Here is a 15,212-nt window from a genome sequence, read left to right as displayed (position 1 = left end):
TATCCTTCATTTCCTGGTCTTCTCTAAAGAAGAGGGACCAATGAAAACGTTGTCATGTTGCCGTTGTTCAGCATGGAAACATTTATTAGCTAACAATGACATTATTGTTCTATTTATATACAGTGAGGTCAGTTACTCTTTAAAACAGATGGTAGTTATGGGTACTTTTTACTTACTTTTACTTGAGTAAAGAAGTATAGTCAGTAACACGAGTATCTGTACTTCTACTGGAGTAAAGGATGTGTGTACTTTTGCTATCTCTGCATATCATTAAGAATAAATATAATTTCCACCACCGGTTACAAGCTTTACTCATCTCAGAGTGTTGTTTCATCAGCTGCACTGTCCAAACAACCCTTGTCTTTCAGGGCGAGAGTGCACCCAGCCTAGCATCCAGGTCAGGTTATTATTTCATACGAAGTGCAGCTGAGAGACGAGTGTAGCCCAGAGCTTGCTTGTGAAATATGAGTGGAATCCAGCCTGGAAGGCGATGTGAGGGTTATCACCGGGTGACACCCAGCCATGCTCTTGGGCCCTGTGCATGCTTTGATCCTGCACTTCGCTGAAACCTGCATCCCGCTAAGCCCCGATAGGAAGGCATGGCGTATTCCACAAATGAGCTCCAGTTTTGGCAGAGGAGTGACAGGCCACAGGCTCTGAGAGAATCTTGGAACACCGAGGTCCAGCCTTTGACAGCCTCAGCCAAAACCTGAAGATGCTCCTTTTTAAGCCGCTTGATTTTTTGCCACACACACTCGGTGCCAACTGTCCGCCCGGTCCATTCAAGCGTGTGGTGCAAGGCTGGCTTCAAATACTGATGTGTGTTCCACCACAATACTCCAGACCAAGAAGGTCAAGAGGGGCTCATCCAGAGTGGATGGCTGCTCTCAATTCAGCCCTTTGTTCCTCGCCTCTTTTTTTCCCTGTCTCTCCGACCGACTTTCCTTTAATTTGTTATCTCTCCCTGTGTCCCTTCTCTCCTTCTGCCCCTTTGTCTCTCTCTCAGCCAGCCCATTTGTATTCATACCTTACATAATGGAGAAATCAGATGGTGGTACTTAGCAAGGATGTAATCAAAGTATGGCAACTGAAATTTAATTCAGGTAAAGTTGCCGTCAAGAAGAGGATAAATGATCCAACTCTGCACCCATTATAAATGAGGAGAATGAGGTGCCAGTTTGAGAATTATGACTGATTCACTGCTGGAATAATATATGCTATTTGTTTTTTTTCCTTTTCCACCACAGATAAATCACAGGAACACATTGGACTCGCCTGCCAGAGCTCATATTAATGGGTCTTTTGCATCGGGTTTATGACATCTGAGTGCACTGATCAAATACATGTGCATCTTAAAGGGCAAATTACGCATCATTTAAGAGTAATGTGCACTGACCGTTTTTCTGTCCACACCAGAGGGGATATATATATGTTGATTAGGAGCAAGGTCCTCTGAATGATGTTATCCTCGCTGCAGATCTGAAGCACATTGTGACTTTCAGAACAATCCTTTCAGTTGTCATACTCTCAGATGATTTATTCCTTGGTTGTGGACACTTCTGCAGTCCTTATGAATCTTTAAGAAGGCAAATATGACAGGTTTTTAGAAGTTCTAGGCTCAACATCTTCTTTTTGTTTTTATCTTTACATCACCAAAGACAGTTTTCACATCACAGTGGACAAATACCTCAAATAAGGCAAACAATATATGCATAATAAATCCAGCAAATGTGCAATAATTTATACATATCTTTGTCAAATACTATGTAGAACCACATAGAGGAAATCTATATTTTGTACACTACAAAACGTATGGAAGATTAATATAAATAAGTGAATTATATAAATCAGTACACAAATGATTTGTGTTGGGTACTTATGGCACAAATAAGATATCATCGTACAAACAAATTCTAAATCCAATGCAACTTCACATGTCACAGAAGGTTTGTTAAATCAAGTTATATACACATTTTCAGCATTTTGCTTAGAATCTTTATTGCTACATCTGAAACTACATTGAAAAAAATGAGATAATTAAAGTTTTAGGTTAGCAAATGTGTCCTATTGACACACAAGCCAATAAGAAAGAGTGCTATCACGCTGTAGAGATTTAGCAGGAAAACACGTACAGTGAAGAGCCTCTGATAAATTACATTTCTGCTTGCATCTCTGACCCCTGTGGAGCTGAATGCAAAATGCCTCACAGTAACCGTACTTAATTCAAGAGGAGAGTTATTCGTCTACCTGTTGTTCATGTCTCTGGGCATCCTCTCTCTACGTTCCATCAGAAAATAAACTTGATTAAAAATTCATTTAATTTCTTTATCCACAGCCTGGAACATTGCAGTCTGGGTTTTTGATTGGAAAGATGTAATTAGAGTCAATGGAGTACCACTGGATGAGCTTCTCTTCATCTTAATGAATGGGGAAAGATCACAGCAGAGGTAAGAGACGACTGCAACCAAAACCCTGGGCGGTGACTCTGTTGCCTGAGTGTGATTTATTCAACAGATGTTTAGATTCATGTGAGCCAGCTCCATCTGCATTTCGGAAATGCCTTCAAGAAATCAAAGATAGTGGAGATGCCAGGAGAGTTACCAGCAGTGAGTGAATGTCAGCGCCTCAAAGCCATCAGTTGTATCGTGATAGTATCAGAATCACACTTTTTAGTAGCCAGCATTTACTTTAACCACTGATTTAAAACCTGATCCAATTTGGTCCAGAGTGAAATATCTCAACTTTAATATGATAATAAGTATTGGTTGATTTGCCATGACATTTAGCACAGATATTTCTGGTCTTTAGAGATTGAACCCTTCTTATTTGGTCATGCCTCGTCTCATGTATCGTAGTGTAACACTTCAAAATGTACTGCATGGATTGGCACAATATTTGTTAGAAATATTTATGTGGACCTCAAAGTTAAATGAACTAACCTTGAATTTGGTTTGGTGTTCTTTTCATTTACTGCCACTATATGACCTACGTGTATTGGATTAAGGGGGATTTATTGCAGAAATGTAATATAATATTCAAAACTAGCTTTTCATTAGTGTATGACCACCTGGAAGGGAAAATTGTTGATTTTTTTTTAGCTTATAATGAGCCCTTCATATCTACGTGGGAAGTAGGTTCTCTACCGCCATGCTTCTGCAGTGTAGCTCACAATGGACAAACCAAACTCTCGCTATAAAAAGGGCCTATCACTTTATTTAATCTTACGTAAAGGTCACAATAGTTCTCCAAAATGCTTACTATTTAGTTGGTTTTCTGCAGCCTCACCGCTAGATGCCACCTAATCCTACACACTGGACAACAACAACATCCATAACAGTCAACCTCTGCCCAATTCACTGGTTTAGTGCTAGAAAGGTATTTTGCTCACTTATTTACTTTAATAATATCATTGTGTGATTCTTACTTGCTAATGTTTATCTCTATTTACTGGCTTTCACGTTTTTGCTAATCTTGGGAAATGTCCTTATTAAGAAGATTTGTCTGGATCTTGCTCGATACATTTTATGTGCATCAACAATATGACCTTCAACTCCTGTTGAACTAAGAACATCCTGATACTGCCTCCCTAACTCCCTTAACTTCCAGAAGGCTCCTTTCATTATCAACAAGCTTGACCCCCCTCCCCCTTTCTCCTCTCTCTGTGTTTAAACATGCAACCCAAACTCTACTCTTCGTCTTTCACTCTGCAGACAGTATGCTCTCTGTATGAATGACTGAACCTTTCTTGCAAGAAATAAAATACGACAAAGACAGCTGAATGGTTTGATTCTTTATCCATATTTGATGAATAAAAATGCCACAACACTAGCAAATACAGTACAAGCATGCTTAAGATGGTAAACATTATACTTGGTAAATATAAGGTTTAGTTTGAACATATAAACGCCTTTTTTTGTAATGGATAGAGCAGAACAGCTGATTCCTCTCCTGAAAACAAGAGAAGTGTCAACCTTTCTGAGTTTTATGAGGATTCTAAATATTTAGTGCACTGCAGATTCTGCAAAATGTCTGCCATTGAACTTTGGTGTTAAATGTGAGAGTACTGGAGGCTAGCTGGCGCCATGTGTCCACTTTCTTCTAAACAGAGGCTTTGCTTTTGGTGTGTTGCAAACAGTGACAGCACTATTTTTGAAGTAGATAAAAAAAACGTTCTCTTTTGATCAGATCTTTGTTTGAGCACTGGGCATTTTTGTTAGTCTGTGTATCTAAATCTGAAGTCATTATTATTTTAGGTGAAGTATGATTCATCCAAATCTGTCTTTGTATCAGTCCCAGGTTGTGCAACTATCCTTAATTTAATTTCCATTGATCTTAGCCAGTTACAAGTGTTTCAACTATTCCAGTAAGATGTACACGCTCACATGTGGCAACCGTGACATTGAGACCACATTAAAAGGAGGACTTGTGGTTTTAAAATACGCCTATGGGTATTTGGATGATACGTAAGCCGCAGACAACACCAGTCACAGTTGCTTTGCATTTTTGCCACCCTCTTGTCTCTACTGGTCAACCAAAGAGGCAGTTCGCTAACCCTGTGGTGGCCGTACACATACTGATGCTCCGTAAAGAATCGATTTTACGCTACAGACTGACCACAACCGCTGCAAACAAAGCTTCAGTGTTTACAGAGTTCATGTCTGAGGCTAGGGAAGAGGAGGAGGCAGCAGGAAGGAGGAGGAGGACAAGAGGGGGAGTGATTCACTTCCAAGAGCTTCCAATGCTGAAGGGAGAGAAAGAAATGACCAGAGGAAAAGGGACCATAATGGTGCCCACAGGAATTCAAGGCTCAGACCTGAAAAACATGGATCGGTCAGTCTGCAAGTCCTACGAGAGGAATCCGACAGAGTTAATAGCACAAAGGAGAAACTTTATGACACCTGGGGGAAGGGGAGGAAGAGAAAATAAGTGGGTATATGTGAAGGATAAATTGCCCCTGTATTGTGCGTGTCCTTTCAACAATGGCATGGGATGTACTGGGCTGTGTGTAGCTCCGATCCAAGGTGGTGAATGCTAAGAAGAATGTGGTTGTGTATCAGGAAGCAGAGGCAGAGGGACTCTTCCCGGGAAGACTGGCAGGCTAAAGTATCACGCGGAGTCTTGCGGTGACAAGGAGACTACGAGATTGGGTTGGGCGAGCTGCCACAGAAGCTCTCAGTGTCATAAAGCATAAATCATGACACTAAGCATCGCTGTGGCACTCTCCGTCTGATGCAGCACTACTTCTCTGTGAAGTGGCGGAGCTGGGCAAACATGAAGTGTCACTTTTCCGTTTCTGTCAACGTCTTTCACAGTGGAAGCCATCAAAGACACACAAAAGAGTTGCGATAATGCTCGGTGCCAGTGTTCAATATGTTAATGATAGCATGGTGCAACACACTGTAAAAAAGGCTGCCCTTGGCCCAAGGGCATAGAGGCTATCCACTGAGGTGAAATGAATCAGCAATGTTGTTCCTGTTCCTTGTCTGAGGTAATGAATTACTAATGAGGGATGTCAAATTTAATTTTTCACAGCAAGTCATCTATCATAAGTGCAGAGTGTTCCCTGTCTGGTGTTTTGGTTAGAGACACTAAATAAACTGAGGTGGTGATTATTTTCACAGGTTCAGGCCATTCAGTAATTTTCAGCCATGTGGGGTTTGTGACCAGTAACAAAAAGCAAAGGTAATATATAGGCTAACTGTAATGAACACCGCCTAACTTAAAGGGTTTCATTTTTGTTGAGACAAGTTGTTTGTTTTCAGATTGTGTGCCACGTATAGACTGACTGGTAATACACACTGGAAGTCTATCATCAGGTTTTATTTTTCTTAAATATATTGTAGATTTTAAGTTGACCTTAAAATGACCTTACCAATCAAGCCACGTTCTTATTTAGGTTTCAAGAGGAATGCTTTCACATGGTTGCAGCTGTAATGGATTGGAACAAAACTCAAATGCACCATAAATACTAGGTGAGCATAAGTTAACGATCACACATTTGGTTTAATAAGTATGTTGGTTAGGCAATTGAAGGTTAACCAATATGTAAAATTAATTCAACGTTGACTTTTGGTTTCACACAGTGTACCAACAAAAATCTCCTGGGTCAAAGTGACATGTTTGCTTGACCAATCCATCCATTCATTCATGCTCTTTTGTATAAATATGATACATCAAAACAAATGTAATCCAGGAGAAAATGTGTTTATCCCGAAACATAGTTCGCAAAGCAGTCTTGTTTAATTGAAATGTAATTTTTAGTAGCCCAGGCTGCATAATAACAGCAGTGGACTATTTTATTGTACTCCTGAGCCAGTTTAACAAGGTATTACTGACTATTATGTATCCATTAAAATTAAGTATACATTTATCATTTGGCAGAGGATATTTGTGTCTAGATTTCTGTGTCGAATGTAAAATGAGCAGTGACAGTGAAGCTCTAATTAAAAGCTACATGTCATTTTCTCAAAAGCAATCCCTCCTGATGGTATGAAGGAAGGAAAATGATTACAAGAGGGATGGACATGCGAATGACAGCCGAGTCTCCTCCTGAGTTTGTCAAGTCATGACAAAGTGTGTGACATTCCTTATACAGACGAGTGAATGTGTGGGGCTCCATTTGAAGGCTGCAACCACAGAGGAAGTTGCCAGTGATTGTTAGACTGCAGCACAGTCACATCATATTTATATTCACTGCTCCTTCCCCGTATTTAAATCAAATCCCTCACAGGGAGACACTGATGAATACAATCACTCGCAAAATTCTGTCGCTACGGCTTCCTTTGACTTTTAACTTTCAATTCTGACTCATGCACCTCCAGAATTCAAAGACGTTCTGCTGAGCTTTGATCCTTAAGTGTCCTGCGCAATCCTGCTGATCCTGCACGTTCAAAACTTCATGGTATGTTAGCGGCACACTAGCTTTCCACTGGGAACATTTAAAGTAGTCACTCATACTTCCCCCACCACAGCTTCATGCCCGAGGGCTACCAGCACACCGGCTCTGACAGCCCAGCGCTAAGACCGGTTGATGCTACAGGACTACAAGACAATATCCGACTGACTTTACAGAAGCCTGGTGAGGGATTACCTAATAGGAAGTGTGTTGACTCTTCTAGGTTCGTAAAAATCCTCCCATTTTTTCATAAGAAATTACCATCTAAGGTGGATTGTTTCGCAATGTGCATTTTTTTGATCGAAAAAAGACAAATGGGAGGCAAACAAAGCTAAACGTACGGTGGCTGGGAAGTGCAATTGACAATTACAAGGTGTGAAACACTTTAACAAAGCTTGAGACAAATGTACATTTTATAAAACAAAATTACATTAGCAAAAACACTTTTACCAAGGGTAAAACAATTTAACATTAACAAAAACAAATTAACAAAATGCAAAACACTTTAACATTTCCCGAAACACTTTAACATTTCCCGAAACACATTAACATTTCCCGAAACACATTTACAAACGAGAATCAAAGCGGAAAGGGAATGTACATCATACCGGAAGTGACGTGACGTGATTGGCTCAAATTTAAGTTTGTTTTGGCGGAAAGACCATAGGTACGAGTGTGTTTACGTTCAGTAAACATGTTTTGTCCGTTTTGTAGAAACAACCTGGGACAAGTGACACCGTTTTGCTCATCTTGTGGACAATCTCTGGAGTGTTTAAAGGACACGGACCAGACAGAAGGACCGGATATCTTGCATCATTGCGTGCAATATTTTAATGAAGGTCACTCGTATGCTGTAATCGTGGACATGTTGTCTACCTTTCACGGTGTGAAAATCAGTTTGCGGACTCTTAAAAGCAAACTGAATCAAGCCGGGTTTTACCGCAGAAAGGGTTATTCCTCTCAAATCGCTGTAATTAACGCCATCAGGTTGGAACTTCGTGGACCTGGACAATTGTTTGGATACCGAACAATGTGGCAGGTACTAAAACAAAAGTACAGTCTTCGAGTGAAGAGAGATGATGTTATGAATTTGCTCCGGGAGCTTAACCCTCGGCTGCGAGAGGAGATCTCGCAGAAGGTTTATAAGGAGAACCTACCACTCAATGGGACCGAACTATATGTGGCATACTGACGGTTATGACAAACTTAAGCCATTCGGTGTGGCCCTTTCAGGATGCATAGATGGATTTTCACGTAAAGTACTATGGCTTGAATGTGGTCCAACAAACAATAACCCAAGAGTTATCGCTCAATATTTCCTCAAATGTGTGCGAAACCTCGGTGTCATCCCCATGAGGCTGCGGACTGATTGTGGCACGGAGAACGGAATTATGGCTGCAATTCAGTGTACCCTACGTCACCATCACCATGACTACTACTCTGGAGCGTCCATCCACATGTAAGGCACATCCATGACTAATCAGCGCATTGAGTCCTGGTGGTCCATATTAAGAAAGGGAAGGTAAGTGTTTATCATTATTATCTATTACTTGCCAACCCTGTCCGACAAACAACATTTGCTTAGCTAAAGTGTATCAGTTTTTATTATAATAGATATAATATATAGCCTGTAGTCTATGACCCAGACTATACAAGGCCTTTCCTTAGAACTTCTTTTTGGCAGAAATAAAGTTAGAAACTGTGAACATCTAATCGTGGGTTTTGGATTGAACAGTGGCCCCTGAGGGGACCTAGGCACTATAGGTTGTGAAGCAAATAAATTATGAAATAGACACTCAATGATTTGTTGTTGATTTTACTGGTAACCTTTTAATGTAATTTGTAGAATTGTTGTATATTGCTTAATAATTCACTTGAAAATATATCAATTTCTATAGGTCTCTGGATGGAGCTATTTGCAGACCTCCGAGATGCTGGATACTTCAACCGGAGTCACGAGCATCAGTGCCTTCTGAGATTCTGCTTCGTTGATGTTATTCAGAAGGACTTGGATGAGTGTGTGAGACTGTGGAACAGTCACAGGATTCGCCCTTCCAGAACAGCATCATGTCCAGGAGGAGTGCCCAATTAACTGTACTACTTGCCACACAGGTAATACATTGGTGATGGATTGATACTTCTTTGTGTTTTTATCTTAAATGTGGGACTGTGGATTTGAGATTGAACAGGCAGAATTGGATGCTGTTCCTGAGACAAGCCTGTCAATAGCTCCATGTGGGGACCAAAACATGCAGGAGTACTTGGACTTTGCTATGGAGCGCAATGACCTACAGAAGCCAGAGAACTGGGAGACTGCATCAGAACTGTACATGAAGCTGAAAGAATATGCTCAGTTATAAAGTAATCGAAAAGGTATTCAGAAGTACAGTAGCACTGTTTCACCACTCCAAATCAGATTTCAGGGCTCAACAATGCTTGGTTTCATGGTTTGTCAGACTGCATTTACTCTTTCCCCTGTGATGTATCCAAATGATTATGGTACCTGTTCATCTGAAGACTGGTCCTATTTAGAAAAAAGATATTCCCATACATTTTTAAATAAAAACAGCATTTTGAAATGAACATTGTTTCCAGCAAATCACCATATCTGTTTCAATGTCATTTATACAGCACCAAATCACAGCATAGTCATAACATAAATATCTTAATCATTATAAAATATAACTGGAATAACAACAAACAACGCTCCAATTAGCAAGCACAAACAAGGTTATGTTGTGTGCGTAATTGTGTGCAGAAAGAACATTTCTGTATAAGTCTTATTTCAACCATGTGGACTCACTGGAAACCTGAGAATGAATGACTGATTTACAACAAAGAAGCTATGGGTGGCAATGTGAAATATGTATAGCAAAGTTCAGAGTATTTATAACAATTGTATAGGTATAGAACAATACTTTGATTTTGTCCCAAACTAAATGGACAACATGAGTTGTGAGAAAAAAAAAACACGTTCACATCTAACAACGACTATATGAACAACCTTCATAGAGTGTTTACTCTATGAAAAACCTTGATAGAGTCTGTACTCTATGGGTCATCCAGTCACATGACTTAAAAACAGCCAAATCCTGGAGAATTTAGCATTCCAAAGTCCATTTGGGACTTAAACACATTGTATGCGTCAAGGAGTGGTAGTTTTAATGTGTTGGAACATGTGTTTGCCATTGGGAATGGAGAGTCATCAAGGAACTCTATTCCTGGCGATGGTTCAAATCCAGATGAGGTAAGTTAAGTCAGCCCAGTCGCAAACATCAAAACATCCTCCAAAGACACAGCAGTCTGGCTTTCTGCAAAGTAAACATGTTCAGATACATTTTGGCAATGTGTTTCCTGAAATAGTTATAAAAACTGCGATTTACAAACCTTCACAATCGAGGAGATAGTCTGCCCAGTAGCCCAAAGTTTGACTTTCCCTAAGCCTCCTGTTACTCCCTGCTGGAATGAAGTCAGGCTTGAAGAGTCGCTCAAGTTCCAGAGCAGTAAGTCGATTTTCAGAGTGGCACAGGACCGGGGCCAGCAGAGTAGGGTGCTGCTATAGTGCGTTTAAAAACTGAAGGGCTGAAAGACCCTCCTTGAATCTGAAGAGTGAACAAAAAAAATGTTTCATCACAAAGTCACATTTAAATAACCTAATACCTAAAACAAGGGGGGGGTGGCATGAGCACTTAAAGATTGGCACAAGACAGGCAGGGAAAGGAGAGACGGACGTCCCATATCAGTTATACTACACAGGCACACATTTTGACACTGACTAATTGCTAACAGATAAACATAGAATAAACCAAAGAGGGGGACCATGAGGCATTTTAAACAAAAAATTCTTACATACATTTAAAAAAAATCACATGAATACAAATATGATCTTACCTGTCAATTACAGAGGAGTTTCGGCCAATAATGTACCACTGGAGGTAGTCTGACACAATATCATTCTTTCCTTCAACAGAAGCCACATGTCTCAGACAACCTGCTGTCTGTAACATTGTGCTGTGTCTCATGGTCATTTCTCACAAGGCATCCACTGAGGCAGCATTCTCAATCTGAAGATTATAAAATGGACATAAACAATCCAGTAAATAACTGCATGTACTGTATATTCTTGCCATTTTTGTTCCATTGCAAGATTGATATATTACTATTACTACCATCCTTGTGCAATATATACCTGGCTGCTAAATCCTCTATTACAGGATGTGTTTTTTTTTTTAATTGTGTTTGTGTATCTTTACTAGTTTTTTATCATTCTTCTTAGGTAACATTAAGCTGTCTTTGGCTCTATTCTGCTCCAACAATGTAAATGTCCCCTCTGTGGGACTAATAAGGGTATTCTGATTCTGATCAAAAAACAAAAAATGAAGCCAATTCGGTGTACAGTATGTGATAAAGGTAAAGTAAAGATGTCTCAAAACACTGCAGGAACTACATAATAATCCACCCTACCACACTGTTGCTGTATGCAATTCTCACCTCTTGTAAAGCTTTCCCTACTTCTTCATCAGTTATTAAATCAACTGTTGCTTTGAATGAAGGCTGGCCTGCAAGATAATGTACAAGATCTTCTGACAGTAAATGTGGCCCTGGACCTCCATGCACAACTGACACTGCAATCATCTTTCCTGCCAAGTAGTATTCATCCTCCCTAACAGCTGTGAATAAATGTATTCATATTGCAAAATTAAAACATTATTTATTATATACTTTAATGTACTGTAATGAAACTCAACGTTTTGGAAAAATTGTTCAAGCAACAAATCATATGTCATGTGATATATATGGTTAATGGTCATTAACAATTGTATTAGTACACTTCTAACCGTATGCATACCATTTGCATTGTAGACCAAGAAGCGGCGTCCGTCTGGCCCATCAAAAATGGGCCGGTCTTTCAGATTCTTCATCAGTAGAGATAACAACTCTCTCCTGGGACCACCTGAGTCAATTCCTTCTTTGAAAACACCAGCATCATCATTGCATTTTACCAGCATGTCACAGTTTTCTGAATACGATGTACGCTTGAAACCTCTGACTGCTCCATCCCAAACATTAGCCCTTGAAATGTTGAACCGGCTGACTCTTCCATGATCAATAGGCTGTGAGAGGTTAGCAATAATGGCAGGTAATGTAATGTTCATCTCCTCCCTGTAAAGGAAAAAAAGTGACCTTATTAGTGGATATTCCAGAGAGTGCACAAACAGTTCAAAAAAAAAAATGTTGTACCAGAAATATTGTACAGAGAAAAAAAATGTAATGCCACTGTAATAGCTGTCCGTTTACATTTCAGTGTCCAATAAACTCGTCATGTTGACTGCAACCAGCTCTTCGTCCTCTTCTTCAACACATGGTGCATACAGGTCTGTGTATGTACTGTTAGGAAGTGATCATTCCCATGTTAAAACATCTTACAAACAAAAATGTATTTCTCGTGTAAGTGAGTTACTAACATTTGTACTTACCTGTAGCAAGTAGTCTTGTCTGTATTTGTTTTGGGTGGACCCATATCCTCAGTATCAGACATTACTATCTGAAATACAAATACAAATGTCTGTAACAAAACAACACTGAACATTAGAAACATCAGGCTTCCACAATCTGCCTCAATACCTGTCCAGGCTGAGTTGTGGATGAATGTCCAAGTGCCTTCCTGAAACACGATAAAATTGATAAAATTATTAACTTCATAATACAGGGTATAGTTGAGTTTTAAGTAACATTTAGAGGTAGGAGGAACCATAAGATTTATAAATAACAGATTATTTTTGTTTGAAATTAGATTAAACATGACATGTATGGTATTTTTGTATCCATGTTCACCAGAGAAAATGCTGTGGCCTATTCTTATCATCCACTTAAAGATAAATTACTTATTTTGTAAAAATAAGTACAAACTTACCCTTCATTTTCCGGTTTGTGTTTTGGAGTACTTTTGTTTCGTGGTTCAAATTCAAATACCTGAGAGTAAAAGTGTACAATTATCAACAGCTTCCATTATTGTTCCCTTACCACATATGTCTATCAACAGTGAAACGTTGTGAGTGTTTCTGATAGTAATTGTAACTGCCAAGTTGGTTCTTCTAAAATATTTACCAGAATATAGATTTCCTGCTTAAAATCAAATGTATATGAAAAATAAATAAATGAACACGTGTCAGCCTGATTGAATTCAGCTGTGCTCCTAGATGTGATGACAATATCCGAATCAGAGTCTGAGGTATCCTCCCCTGTAGTAAAAGCAAAACGTTCAACACATTATTATGTATGCTGCAGTAGAGGATGTTAACATGTAAACAATTAAAATATTGAATAATAACATCCACAAACCTCCTCTAAAATGTTTCTCAAGGCAAATGAAAAGGGTGATCCTGGCATATGACTTTCCTAAGTCCTTTTCATATTCTGCCAATGTGAATGGCTTTTCTGAACCAGGCACATTGACAACCTCTGAGCAGTCTGGATACAAAAGGACGTACGGTCCTTCATCCATGTCCTTGTTAAAGGCTTTCATTTTCTGGACAGCTCGTTCCAGTATAGCAGGTGCTGCTACCTCCGGGTCTGTAAACAACGTGAGTGTTTTCCCTCTCCGAGGCTTTAAATCTACTCCTTGTGGCGACATCATTCCTATGTTTATCTTGTAAAATAGCAGAGATATAAGTAATGACACACACAGAGACACTGAGATTTCTATGAAACGGTTAATGCAGCTTACCTGGACTCGTCTCTTTTCTTGTTTAAGTCTTCCTTTCCCACAGTTAAAAGACTGTTTCTCTTTTGACTTTGAGTTTCTGTACTCCATGAAAAATGTATAGGATCGGCCTGGTTGTTCTGCTGGTATGAATAGTTCCAATACAAATATAAAAATTAGCAGCTCCAACAATCAGCAAAAGCAAGTGTGCATTAAGGTTTACGGAAAACCTAAAAATAAAAACTAGCATATTAGCTCAATGCATTGCTATTCCGTTAAGACATGGATTGGTATTTGACTGATATGAAACTGTGATTGAACTTTTATTTACTGCATGTCTTACATTAGCATCACAAAGCTAGCGCAATACTACACTTACTTTGTTTCGCATTTTCCGGCTGTTTCGATGTCCCCTGTGCGCTTGGTACACCCGTCTGGTCCGTGTCCTTTAAACACTCCAGAGATTCTCCACACGAAAGTCAAAACCGTGTCACTTGTCCCAGGTTGTTTCCACAAAACGGACAAAACATGTTTACCGAACGTAAACACACCATAGACTGTATATGAAACACACTCGCACCTTCTGTCTTTCCGCCAAAACAAATTTTAATTTGAGCCAATCACGGCACGTCCTATGGTCACGTCACGTCACGTCACTTCCGGTATGATGTACATTCCCTTTCCGGTTTGATTCTGGTTTGTAAATGTGTTTCGGGAAATGTTAATGTGTTTCGGGAAATGTTAAAGTGTTTCGGGAAATGTTAAAGTGTTTTGTATTTTGTTAATTTGTTTTTGTTAATGTTAAATTGTTTTATCCTTGGTAAAAGTGTTTTTGCTAATGTAATTTTGTTTTATAAAATGTAAATTTGTCTCAAGCTTTGTTAAAGTCTTTCACACTTTGTAATTGTCCATTGCACTTCCCAGCCACCGTATAAACGTGACTGAAAATGAAATATGTCTAATTTGAAAAGCATTTCAAAAAGTGTGTACTTGCATTTCAAAGAGTGTATTTCTATACTTGGCCAATCACGATTTAAATATTTAAATACAAATGTTGTTGAAAAAATGTGACCTATGTTAAACCAAATTGAATCCACTTTTAATTTAGCAGTATAGGCATTTTTTTGACCCGCCAAACCGTGACCAGGCTTTCTCTCTCAGACTCCCTTAATGTTTCTCCACTTGCACTAGTTAGAACATGTCTGGCTTGAAATCACTGACCTTTATGTAAACTGCAATTTAATAGGGTGATGAGGTCTACTTCGCTCTATTTTCAATGTATACACCCATCTTCCTAAAGGTGTTGACACTGCAATAACCCTGGCTTTCAGCAGGCTCCTCACAATGCTTGCTTGCTTACCAGTAAAACACCAAACAAGCAATCCCTTGACATTTTCGCAGACTGCTTCATGAAATCCATAAATTGTTTGTATTTATGATTGGGCTGCCTGGCGCTCATAATTGGAGTTGTGAAAGGTTTGCAACACTTTGACCTGCTGACCAAAGTAAAAAACATACAGTAGGTTCAGTTATTCATGGGAAGAAGTCACACCAACTTCGATTCATTCGGATTGGTTCTCTCCATGTGTGCTGGAACTTGTGTAAGTCTCAATA

The 15,212-nt window shown here is 39.3% G+C and overlaps 3 long non-coding RNA genes across 3 annotated transcripts; all 3 read right to left on the bottom strand.

Moving 5' to 3' along the window:
• Window positions 1–9,511: 9,511 nt before the first annotated feature.
• Window positions 9,512–11,867, bottom strand: LOC307025896. The gene is made up of 4 exons (XR_013804299.1): window positions 11,745–11,867; window positions 10,787–10,959; window positions 10,283–10,497; window positions 9,512–10,206 (listed from the first exon to the last, which is right to left on the bottom strand). It is a non-coding gene; the product is annotated as an uncharacterized lncRNA (long non-coding RNA).
• Window positions 11,868–11,900: 33 nt separating this feature from the next.
• Window positions 11,901–12,431, bottom strand: LOC307025693. The gene is made up of 3 exons (XR_013804239.1): window positions 12,373–12,431; window positions 12,194–12,283; window positions 11,901–12,058 (listed from the first exon to the last, which is right to left on the bottom strand). It is a non-coding gene; the product is annotated as an uncharacterized lncRNA (long non-coding RNA).
• A 1,083-nt stretch (window positions 12,432–13,514) lies between these two features.
• Window positions 13,515–14,056, bottom strand: LOC307025545. Its single transcript, XR_013804188.1, has 3 exons — window positions 13,978–14,056; window positions 13,623–13,741; window positions 13,515–13,544 (listed from the first exon to the last, which is right to left on the bottom strand). It is a non-coding gene; the product is annotated as an uncharacterized lncRNA (long non-coding RNA).
• Between the last annotated feature and the right edge of the window lie 1,156 nt (window positions 14,057–15,212).

The sequence above is a fragment of the Notothenia rossii genome (genome assembly GCF_949606895.1).
Source record: "Notothenia rossii genome assembly, chromosome: 11".
Lineage (NCBI taxonomy): Eukaryota > Metazoa > Chordata > Actinopteri > Perciformes > Nototheniidae > Notothenia > Notothenia rossii.
Note: the sequence above shows the minus strand (reverse complement) of the source record. Positions and strands in the feature narration are given on the sequence as shown.